Source organism: Oxyura jamaicensis, chromosome 5 (genome assembly GCF_011077185.1).
Source record: "Oxyura jamaicensis isolate SHBP4307 breed ruddy duck chromosome 5, BPBGC_Ojam_1.0, whole genome shotgun sequence".
Taxonomy (NCBI): Eukaryota; Metazoa; Chordata; class Aves; order Anseriformes; family Anatidae; genus Oxyura; species Oxyura jamaicensis.
Genome location: NC_048897.1, coordinates 56,047,025 through 56,059,459, shown reverse-complemented (window position 1 = coordinate 56,059,459; position 12,435 = coordinate 56,047,025). Strand labels below are relative to the sequence as shown.

The window sequence follows — 12,435 nt, the reverse complement described above, 5'->3', positions numbered from 1 at the left end:
ACTTCTGAAACTGTCCAGTAGCACTCCTCCATATCTGGTGTTGTTGCAATGTCAAGCTCTGTAGCAGCAACCAGTAAGGAAAGCTTTCCTTAAACAGGAATGGCCAAAGCTACATGTAAGTATTCTACTGTTGCTTACTTCTCAGTAGAGTGAGAAATACTTCTGTTCACTTTGCCACTTTGCATTTGTTGTACATGGGACAACTGATCAAAGAGGCTCACATTCATATAAAAAACAAACAAACAAACAAAAAAAACACAAAAATAACATGGGCGCAGTTCACATTTGGACTTGTAAAGTTACTATTTATGAATGTTCATTTATGCTCTATACTAATATATATCTATATTATTTATGCACACCGGAGATACAAAACCTTTAATATAAAGGCCATTTTGTGGTTTTTAAATATGGACTTTTAACATTCAAATATGAATCTCTGAATCTCATATTAAGCAACACACTTAAATAAAACCTGCCACATGGCAAAAGTGCCAATGATTCTTCTTCCCATATTTGTGCACTGTTTACTGTCCCATTGTAACATTTCAGCTGAGTAGTGTTTTCGTAATATGTTAATTTTCAACATGGTGTTCAATAATCAGAAAACAAATCTGCTGAAATCAGAGGAACATAAAATTTATGAATAGTGTGAGACAGGATTTTAGGAGAGCATGTGGCACTGTCTGTATTGTATTATTCAGCACTAATAACTAACCTGCACATTTTTTTTTGAACGCATCACCCTTCGCTCAATGTTAGTCAACCTGCCCCTTCACTTAGCAAAAGGTAAGGTAGACAATTAACATAAGTCGAATGAGTTGACCCTAGCAGTATCCATTTCTCTTCATCAACTATGTTTCCATGAGTAGTTTACATGGAGACATCTACACTAAACAGAGGAGATGAATCTCATCCTCAGTATTTGAACATAAGGCATGTCTTTCTCTGGGGTGCAAGTTCACAATTCTACTCCTTGAGGTTCATTGTGTAGCCTTATTAAAGCTTGACTAGAAGGCCTCAAGGTCCCTAATTATGTAAATTTTGGGATGTTCTTTTTAGAAGTGTTTTAGAGAAGCAGAGCCTATGTTTATTTTGAGGTTGCTGGTAACGTTGCTATTTGGAAATCTTTGCATGTGATTCAAAAAGGAAATGTTTAAAAATCCAGCAGAGATGTGAAACATTACAAGGTTCTAAGTTCTGATCAGTTTCCACTCCTCCTCTTGCAGGAAGAAGTTCTGAGAAGGGAGTACGGAGAAGTTAATTCAAGAATTAACAGTTTATAAAATACTCTTTGATTAGAGGTATCAAATTCAAATATTTGGATGAAGGAATAAGCCTAAACTGTTGCTTTTTCAATATTTTTCTATCTTGCTGTGTGTGAAAATAACATGGCAGTAAACAGAAGCTTGCAGTCAGCTGTGAATGTCAAGGCACAAACTTTTTGACAGTATTAAGGTCACACGGTTTTGTGAAGATATTTCTCAGACAAGAAGGACAACAGGATATTGTACACTTTAAAATGGCAAAGATACCATGAAGGGTAGTATCTACACAGTTTTAAGTTATGGAAGCAATATACTGCTCTTAAAGAACTGAGATTTATCACAAAAACTGGCTCTACAGAAAAGAAAGAAAATGTCATAATTATACATTATTTGGAATGTGTAGCTCATATAATTATATACACCGTAACTTTAAAAACAGAAGTTAATGCAAAAACGAGCAGTACATTTAAATGGTTAAGAAGTTTCTGAATGCTTCTCTTTCCTAAGAAAAGATATTCTCAAGTTGCAGCTACTCTGAAAAGAACAGTTTTCCATCACTTGAGTACTTTTAAAAAAGTATTTCTAATCCAGCAGCATATTAGTATATCCTTGAGGACTGAGCAAGACAAATACATATCATGTATCACTGTATTCTTAGAATTAAACAGCAAGGGAGAATAATAATGGCAGTGTAATTCCTAGTGAGAGGGATTCTTCAGAAATGGAAAGCTGCACTGTTTTAGAGATAACTCTGCTCTCCTCTGAGACTTACACAATAGTAGCATGCTGCACTTCTGGTACCTCAGAGAGGGATATATCCTTCAAAACCTTTTCTTTGAGACAACTTATGGGGCCTTTTCTCACAGAGAGGGTCAGAGCCACAGACAAATGATTAGAAGTATGAAAAGATTTCTTGATGAGGAGAGACAGTCGTGATGAGGACCATGCAGCTTAGAGAATTGCTGTGTAAGAAGGTATTCAGCAAATGCACATTAAATAACGAAAGATACAGAGAAACCAGGCACTCTGCATTTCGTCTGTATTATAACTGACTTCTAATGAAAGTAAAGTGTAACAGCACATAATTCACTGGTGGAACCCTTGCCTTTACTAGGGTTAGAAAAGGATCTTAAAACATGTAAAGAAATGCTTCCCATTCATTTTGGAGCAGATACTTGTCAATACTTTTCACAGAATATCTTTCATTCTTTAATAAATTTATAACTGAAAAATCTCTAAAGATGATGTGATTCCATGGATGAGTTAAGGATTTATTGACATGCTGATGTGATAATCAATGACAGATGACAAAAATATTCAATGTCCTATTAAAGAAGGAAATTATATTTACATTTCATGTCATGTCAAACAGTGGCTGAGAAGGGACAAGAAAGAACCTTTCCACTCCTTTTCCCCTGTTCTCCACGGACAACTTGTTCTGACAGCCTGTTCTGGAGTTCCATCCATCACCCTCCAAATCATCCCCCAACAGGCAGGATCAGCTGCAGCATGCCAAACTACATGACACAATATGACATATTCTTATGTGTCTGCAAAAATGGACTTGCATGCAATTACAGAACACATTAATAAAGTTTTCTTTAGAGACTTCCTCTTCGAATTTAAGATTACGCTCACTATTTACACTGTAGATGGTCACCAGAATGGAATTTAACTATCTTACCCATTTCAAAAATATTGCCAGATCTTGAACATTTAACAAGGTTTCCATAGATTTTATAAGGGTCAAAGGGAGGGAAAGGCTTCTAAGATACTTTTAAAATAATGCTTCCATTCCACTTAGAATGGAAACCGCCTTTTTTGACACCTAAAGCTGCTGAGTTCTTGATCTGTTTCACTTCAGGTAGAGAATCCATTAGGTGACAAAAAACCTCTCAAGCAGGGTTATGAACTCTTTCCACTTCATGCACATGGCCTGAGATTCTTTCAGCTATTTTGAATGTGTTTGACGTATTAATCAGCAATGGATCCTTCGTTGCAAGAACTGCAAAGAGTATGGTACTCAGAGAAGCATACTGAATTCTTCTGACACTGTTTGTGGATTTGGGGGTGTCATTAAGACATCTGGGTAAGTCGTTACAGAATTCTGTGATTTTTTTTTTTTCCAGGGCGCTTTGAATAGCACATGGAACAAAAACCCTTAAATTGGAGATGAGTACCATTCTTTTGAGATATACTTAAAAAAATAATAATCCAGAACTTCCTAATAATTCCAGAACCTGCCCTAAAAGCAATGTTTTCTCTAAGGTCATCACCATATGAATAGAAAGTTTTGTTTACTTTTCAGTCCACTCAGACACGATAAATTTTGTTTTGGGAAGATGTTTGGTTTGTAAAGTAAAGTGCCCATTGAAAGATGTTTATGTTTTCTCTGTATGTAAGGTTTTCCAGAGTCTTTGGTGGTGTCATAAGATGTATTTCATAGCATGTTCATACAAGAGTAGGCTGTTTAAATTATTATGCTAGACCCCGTAACTACAATAAAAGCCGCAGAAAGTAACGCCAACCAGCAAGACTCGCATTCTGATCATGCTACCTCCACATTAAACACTTACTCTGTGTGCAACTTGAGAAAAAGGTTTTTCCCCCAAATTATAACTAAACTCCATTCTTTTCATGTTTTTTCCCCGAGAGAGAAAGGAGAAGGTTGACAGGAATAAATACATATTTAGATAGTATATATTATTTGACTAAAAGTCTAACTTCTCAGTTAAAAGGAAGAAAAGAACATTTAACATTGTATTTTCATCACTGAATCAAAGGCAATTAAAAAAAGATAATTCCTAAATAAGCTGAAAAAAGTGAGTTTCCTAACAAGTAATGCAAGCATCATAAAAATCTCTTTAATCCCAATATACAGGCTGATATAGCAATTATTTTTAAAGTCAGACTCCATAGCAAAAGGAGCAAAAAGCTCCTCTTAAAAACCCAAGTATCAAGCTCCTCCTTATAAGTTCAAACTAATTTCCACATACATTACTCTTCTTCTGAGATTGATACTTAATAAACGGTGTGGATTTGTTTGTATCCTTTTTCATCAGCCACCTAGAAAAAGTCAAGCTCATTTGATCTGTGAAGGCACAATAAGAGACCGCACCCTTTACCAGAACAGGAAACGCTTTTGCTTATTACAGTGCAGCATGCTGGTTGTTGTGTTAGATGCCACTTCTAGGTGAGTAATATAGTCATTTCTTAAATTACTCTTGCCCCAAAACACTGCATTCTAGTTCTACAATACCTGAAGCATGAATACCCAATACTGTTTTTAAGTATCAAAATTCTTCAGTTGGTCAAAGAACTTGGTGATTCCTGGAGGAAATGTGGCAACGGTAATGAAAAAGCAGAAAGCAAATAGAAAATCTGTACTGAAGGTGAAGTTTTGTAGAGTAAATGCAGGACAGAAATCACACAGAAAACACTCTGTAGAAATCTTTGAGAAGATTTAAATGTAAACTTATATATCATATCTGATTTTATGTACGTATATATTAAAAACAGAAATTCTCTATAAAACATACAGAAATGATAACTATCACTGGCTAAAAACCACTACAGATTAATAAAATAATCTGAACAGATCCTGATCTGCCGATGAGAGGGTACACAGTCCTGACAGATCCCTTAGTACAGATGGTGGGAGTAAAACATATCCACATGATAATCACATCCTTACCAAAATTGAAAACGTATGTGAAAGTCATGGTGGTCTTACAAAAATATAAACTCATAAACGATTTCTTGATTTGGTGTCATCATTCATTTCTTTCATTTGAAAAATCAGTTTTAGTAGGACATACAAAGATCGATGGCTTTTTCATAAAAGGATATTTTATGAAATAGTGAAATGTAGCATATTTCTACCTGATAAATGCAGAGACCTGTAAACTTTGAACCCATGTTGGCCTTTGTTGCTCATGACCCTGTTTAAGTGATTTATTTACTTTTAACAACTAAAGTCTGCAGGAGGTAGAATATACTGTGTAGGTCTTTAATTCTGTTGAAAATTTAACAGTTTAAACACAGAATGGCTGACATTAGAAGACCTATTACTGAAAAGTCATTATCTTTATTTCAGTATCCCTTTTAGGAATAATATGTATGGTTGCAGAAAAATACATAATTAATATAAACAGCCTGGTAGGCTGCTGCAGAGCAATGAGGAGTTGGCATCCTTGGACCTACATCAGGGTGTCTGGTGGACTGCATCAAAGCTACAAAATCTGGAATCCTGGCATGTGTAAAGGTATGAAATCAGGGAGCTTGCCGGTTGTCTAGAAGAACAGCTTGAGGGAACCGAACACTCCCCACACCTTTGTGAAATAAGGATTTCAAAGATTTAGTGAATCCCAAGGAAATAATACTTCACAAGAAATTTTCTGTTGGACTTTCGGTATAGTAGTAGCTTCATGTTTGACTTAAATTAATTCAGTTCTTTTTTGTTTCTTCCCTCCACTGCTTCTTACTTACATTTTGTGAGTGTGCAACAAAGTTAAAATAGCATCATAGGCATACTTCTTACTCTTTAGTGTGTATTTTGCCACAGAAATTAAGCAAATCAATCCTCTTCAATATGAAGGAAGAAATCACCTCAACTCCAAATCATTTTCCATACACAGAGTCCAACATTATTTCAGAACAATGGGGACTTATTCCAGGATGTTTCCTCAGTGGCAAACTACATTACTGCTCTAATACTCTTTCATTAGATTAGCGTACATAATCTTAACAGGCTTTAATATGTATCTCAGCATTATCATATAGCGTCAAATGCTCCATCTTATAAAACAAAATTGATATGGTCAAAGACATAAATAATGTTTTATTATTATTATTATTATTCTGTTTTGAAGTTGCTCTTTCATTGAATAAGCTTCTGAGGTTAAGCAAATTCTATCTTTCTGAAATATCTCAAGAATATATGGTGCTGTAATACAAATGTTTAAAGCCCCCCTACTTTTCTTTACTCTTCATTATTAGAAATAAATCTTATGAAGCAGATAAAAGTATTACAATCAATCCCTCCTGAATGTAGACAGTACACACTATTCTTTTCAGTACAAGAGAAACTGGCTTTGACTAGAGTGGCAACCACTGGCAAACTGATTTTATAGTTTTGATTTATTGAATATTAGGAAATAAACTTTTTTAATAACAACTCCATTTAAGTATTCATTAAAATGGAATTAGTACAAGCAGGGCCAGATTCTCATATCCATATTCTTGTCAGACAGCATTTTATTACACAAAAGTCCCACTGACAGCAGTAGGATTACTTGTAAAAGACTGTTCAGCATGAGAGAGAACACAGAGTTAGATCCTAACTGGGTACAGAGGACTGCAGAAGTAGTCTCCGCACCCCTGATAAATGCCCCCACATCACCCCTCAGCACTGGCTGGAGCAGTACATATCTGTGTGCCTAAGGCAACTCATCTACACTGGTGTTCATCGACGCCTGGATCTCACCAACACAAACACCTGACTTACCTTGTCCCTGCCCCAGGTATGGGGCACTTGAAATATGAATCTTCATTCTCAGAACGCAAAGAATTCCCAAAGATTAATTATTTTACTTTAGACTTTATGCTGAAGTTGTATATCATCGTAGTTCTTTCAGTCTGAGCAACAGTCAGAACTGGTGAATGCATAGCACACGTTTGCCTTACAAGAGCACTAAAAAGGTGAATTTTGATTTATAAGAAAAATCATGCAGAAGGAAAAAAAGAGGAGGCTATACTAATGATTCTTATTAAAGGATCAAGGTTGCATACTGAATTTTTTCAATTACACAGCAGAAGACCACCTTGTGGGGTTTTTTAAAATATATTTTTTGTACACTGCCGATTTAAATATATATATATATATATAAAAATCTAGTAAACTTTTGTGATGGCAAGGGGAAAATTGGTTTAGCTATTAATACTGTTGACGATTAGGAAAAGCATACTGATTCTTCCCATATACAAACCAAAGAGACTCTCAAAATGAGCTCAAGCACCTGTACCGTCTGTCTTTATTCAGTAATTTCTAATTATAATGAACAGGGTAAGAGGCTGAGAAATTTGACCTTTACACATGAAGCAATGATGTATGAGCAATTGGCGATTATACTAATTATCTTTCATTTTAAATTACCGGCCATTGATTTTGGAAAATAATCTTTAGTTTGTATATTGTGCTTTTGTATTTTCATTACATATGCAGGTCATATGTGAAGTGTATTGCTACTCCTTGATTGGGTGAGCATAGGTAGAATCCAGTCCTGTCAGCAAATACTCAGTGTATTCAGTCAGTGTACATGCAGCCCTTCCTCCTCTAAAAGACTGATGTTTCTGTACAATTCCTTAGCAGAAAACTAATTTGCCAATAGAAAAACAGATATGGTCACAGCCAATTTGTTTAACACTTTCTAAAATTCTAGAAAAGAAAAAGAAAAAAGCCTATATTTGTTTGCAGGTATAATTAGTAAACAGACTACTTATTGTTGTTTAACTTTCATTTAAAAACTAGCCAATGCTATGGTTTTCTGTTGTATAGTTCTATAGCTCATGAAGGTCAGAGTCAAAAGCTTAAACTTCAGGTTCTTCTGAGATAAAGGCACTGTACTTTGCAAAGTTATGCTATTATCCCTGGTTATAATCTTCACTGACTTCAGAAATAATTGCTTTGCTTAAACAAAAAGGAAGTCTGATTCTAATTTGCTATCTAGATCTACATTCTTATATTCTTTTTATAGATTTTTGAACAAGTTATCACTGGAATCTTCCTTCACTCAAACATAAGTGAAAGTTTTATCTTACTTCGGATATCACAAAAATAATTTATGACTAAGGAAACAAAACCTTTTGTCTCACAATATATTTCTTTGCGACAGCTGTGGTATTTCACTGAAAGCACAAAAGCTGTGATGGTCTGGACTGCAATCAACCATTTTTAATAGGAAATTTTTACAGACTTTTAATAAGATCTCCTAGCATAATTTATGGGGAGAGGTTTTGAAGTGAAGAGGCATTGTTTGGCAAAGTGTTCTTCCTCTAATCTCAGGAAATTTAAATAATCGAGTGCTCATTTCCTCTAAACTTAGGATTTCTCCTAAAAAAAAAAAAAGGTTAAGAAAAACACCTGCTACACCAGCAGCAAAATAAGTGCATCTAGGGTCCAAACACAATATATTTCTAACAGCTTCTCAAATGCAAAAATGCTCCATGTCAGAACACGGTATTATTAATAGCAACGCAATATTGAACTTTGTTAAATTCAGAATATTTAACAAATATTTTCAATGATGATTGCATGCTGGTCAGGATAACTGCAGGGTGTTTTTTGTTTGTTTGTTTGCTTGTTTTGTTTTTAACTCATATAGTTAGGCAGATTTTAAATAAGTGGACAAGCATACACAATTTACAAACATTATAAAAAAAACAGAGAAGCACCCAAAGGTTACTACACTTACTGAGGCTATCCAGAATTCCTCCGACTACAGACGTTGGCTGGGAAGAATAAGGACAACAGGCTTTCACTGAGATCTCTGATACGTCTTGCAGGAAGATAATCAAAGGGTATTTCAGCACTTTCTCTTAAGTCCCAGAGAGAGCTAGGGAAAAAAACAAACAAACAAAAAAAAAACATACATAAGTAGGAAGCACATTTCTATATATCAATAAAGTTAATCAAAGTTCCTGAATATAAAACAGCTTTGGTCTAGCTAACTGGGATTTTGGATAAAGTTCTGATTTTTTATTTTTACCTTTTTGACTTTTCAGGGCAACCAGGCATCCATATTTCTGACTTTGAGTAACAGCTATCCTAACTGTTTTCCCCCACTCTAGGCTGGTTAGAACACCTCTCCCAAAGGAGAAGGAACAACAACAACAACAAAATAAGTACAGAGAGGAAAAGCCTTTAAAGGAAGGACTCATGAACAGCCCAGGTACAGCTGCGGTACCCGGGTCTCACCCAGGTCACTGTGTGCTGAAGACCTCAAGAGGGCACTCAGCACAAAACATACTGCATTCCAGGAATGAAAGGTGTCTATAGTTGTGTAACTGGCCACTTTCCACAAAAGGCAGTTATCCTTACCCAGTTTTCCAAACGATCAACTCAGCTCTCATCTCCTCATCAGTTCAGTTTAGATACAGAACTGTTAAAAAAGAAAATAAAAAAATCTGTAAAGGGAAAATGAGCCATTATAGGATCTGTGCTTCTTTTCTATATTGAAGAAGATCCCATTCATTAATGCTTTTAAGAAATTAGTATTCCTCAGTTTCTAGAGTCAGCCCTAAAACCTTTCTTTTTCAAAAGCTGTCTCTTGCTTTCAAAGAGTTATTGCCTCCAGAAAGACTGCTTTTACATTCGAGGCACACAGGACAGAATACTGTTTCTTTAGACTCCATCTCTCTGGCCTGCCTACGGAACGTAAACAAAATCCACCCAGTTTGCAGCGAGTGCCAGTCAAAACTCATCTCCTGCCTTCAGCAGCCGAGAGCTAGCGGGATGTTTCCTCCCCTGCCCGTGTACATACCGGGCACGCTTGCGCCCACACACCGGCAGCAGCCAGGTCTGTGCCCGTCGGGGCGGCACCGCTCCCCCTGCCCCGAGGGGCTGAGGGCTGCAGGGCGCCGCCTGGCCCCAGGCTCCTGCTGCAGCCCGGGCGGCCTCTGCAGGGATCTCTGGCCCCCAGGCAGAGCCTTAACCCCATCCCCGCCCGGTTTCTGCACTGCCTTCACAGACTGCAAATGGCATTATGAACAATTGCCTCGTTCCCACAGAGATGTCATTATTCCAATAAAACTGAAACCCATTCTTCTACCACATCCTCTTTACGTTGGTAGTTTCACAAAACGCATACTGCTCCTTTTATATTCAAAGTGGACTTCCTGATGCACAAGTTCAAACTCCAGCAATCATCTATCATCTTAATTCTTCTGGGACAAATAAAGTATCATGCAACATACCATATGTGGATATTTCAGCAGAGCTCTTTAGAGGCATATCCTGTCTACTCCGTGTGATCAATGGTTATTTTATGTTTGTATATTTAGAATAATACGCGGCAAACCTCCATCTGGGTGCACTACCTTAAAAAAAATAAATAAGATAAAATAAAAAATAATAATAAAAAAAGACACCAAGGTTGGGAGTCAGTTCCTGATGTGACTTGAGCCATTTATATACCCCAGAGCACCTGAGACTTCTATAGAGTAATCTCAGACAGCGTGTATAGCCACGCATGATATCCTAAAACACAAACTGGCACTAGACGCGTACTTCAGCACCTCAGTCTCCCGAAGGTCAAATCAGGCAAATCAAAGCATCCCCATTCCCCGCTGCACTAGATGACTAGTTACCTTTGTTCTCACAGGGCTGCGTTAAGCCCCACTTGATGCGAGTCACCTGCACTTTAAAAATACTTAAACACTCATCCTCTGAAAATCAAATCCCACTGCAGATTAGGCACACAAGGGCGAGACATGTATGAATAACTTTCAGATATATGTTGTAGATATTCAGCGGTATTATTGCTGATCTACATATTACAAAATAATTGTAACACTACCAATCGGCATTAAAAACAGCTTTAGTAAAGACACCTCATCAGTTAAAGTAGGGTTATTACATCCAGAATACTTCCTCAACTAGAGTAAATTTCTTCACCAGGATTTGCATGATAGAGAAATTAAAAAAAATTAAGCTTGTATTATTCAAAAGTAATACAAGCTTGTAGATGATCCAAACCCATGTGGTTCCTGAACGCTAATAAAGGCAATGTGGGCCTTTAACAGGTTGAATGTGCTCAGTGCTGTGGAAACTTAGAAGCGGGTGCTAGAGCTGCCCTGCTTTTCAGACTGGGTAATTGACTCCAGGTGTTACTTGGTCCTGTTTGTAGGTGGGAAGAGAGGGGGGTGAGGGAGGGAGAGGTTGTATTCAGCAGTCTTATTAACTTAGGGAATTTAGGTAAGTTTTTAAGATGCCATTATTTCTGCAAGATATTGTGGATATAGCAGTAATGAGGTGATGTGACTAATAATTAACTAATAGTTCAACTTTAATAAGAGGTTGAAACTGCTAGTGTCAACATCTTCTATATGCTTTATATTAAAGCTGTATTGCAAGTATTTCCTGAAATGTTTGGTGGGAGGGAACAAAAAAGGGTTTTGAATAGGATCACCCTATGCATGTTAGCTGTGACCCAAACGTGTAGAACTCCGAGAACCAAAAGCTGCAAAGGCTGTCCTGAAATCCCACAACATTCCCTCAAACTTTGGATTGCGACTTTGCTGCAAATTGCCCAGTAATTCCATGATGGATTTTTTTGTTGTTGTTCAGCTTTTTGTAGGAGGGATGGAACTCTCACTTCCCAGCCAGTGAAGCTGAATTAATAAAAAAACAGTTTTATTGAAGAAATTTTCATAAGGAATTTCTGTGACAACAAATATAGGACATGCTATTTTTAAGCATTTTCTAATGGGTTTTCCTTTAGTCTATCAATCCTTTGTGTTCATTGCCAATTGCTGGCTGTTCCTAGTCACCTTTCAATACGTTGGCACAAAGGTTACGAAACTCTGTACAAACTCCAAGGTTGCCCTCAATACTCAAAGAGTCTCCCAAGTTTGTGTAAATGATTTCTGAATACAGACCACTGAGAATACCAAATACCAATGCTAAGGTCCCATTTTAATTGTGTTTCCATATTTATTGCTAAAATCTAATTTGTAAAATTGGGGCTAGATGAGTGTTTCTGTAACAGCCAAGTCCCTCTTTGCCAAACAGCCGTAACACACAGTGGTACGATCAATAACCACGTAACTTGTTTCATACTGCAGATTATTTATTTAAACTCTTGGAGCATAAAACACTACCTCCAGCCCCAGTGCGCTATATCTCATCTAGTTATTTTACATCGGGGACCAGGCTTTACGGAACACTGGCTCAGCAAGGCGATTCGCACGTTCTAATATAAACAACGCCAAACACAGCGCCCGAGCCCCAGCCTCAGCTTTCTCATTAACAGAGAAATCACCTCAGAGCTCTTTTCTTGGCACTTCAGAACTCCATCCCTGGTTGTCAGGCTCCATTTCTCCAAAGAAATATTTATCTTGAATTACTCGGTGACTCAACAATTTCTAGAGCAATGAAAAGCTCTGAAAT

At 36.9% G+C, this 12,435-nt stretch overlaps 1 protein-coding gene across 2 annotated transcripts in view; it reads right to left on the bottom strand.

Annotated features, from left to right (window-relative positions):
* WT1 (WT1 transcription factor) overlaps positions 1–9,141 on the bottom strand; it is an 86,037-nt gene extending 76,896 nt beyond the window's left edge. For both annotated transcript variants that reach the window (XM_035328491.1, XM_035328492.1), the window contains exons 1-2: positions 9,035–9,141; positions 8,741–8,881 (exon numbers count right to left, since the gene is read on the bottom strand). The gene's annotated coding sequence lies outside the window, so the exon portion shown is untranslated. The remainder of the gene's footprint in view (positions 1–8,740; positions 8,882–9,034) is intronic.
* Positions 9,142–12,435: the final 3,294 nt, after the last annotated feature.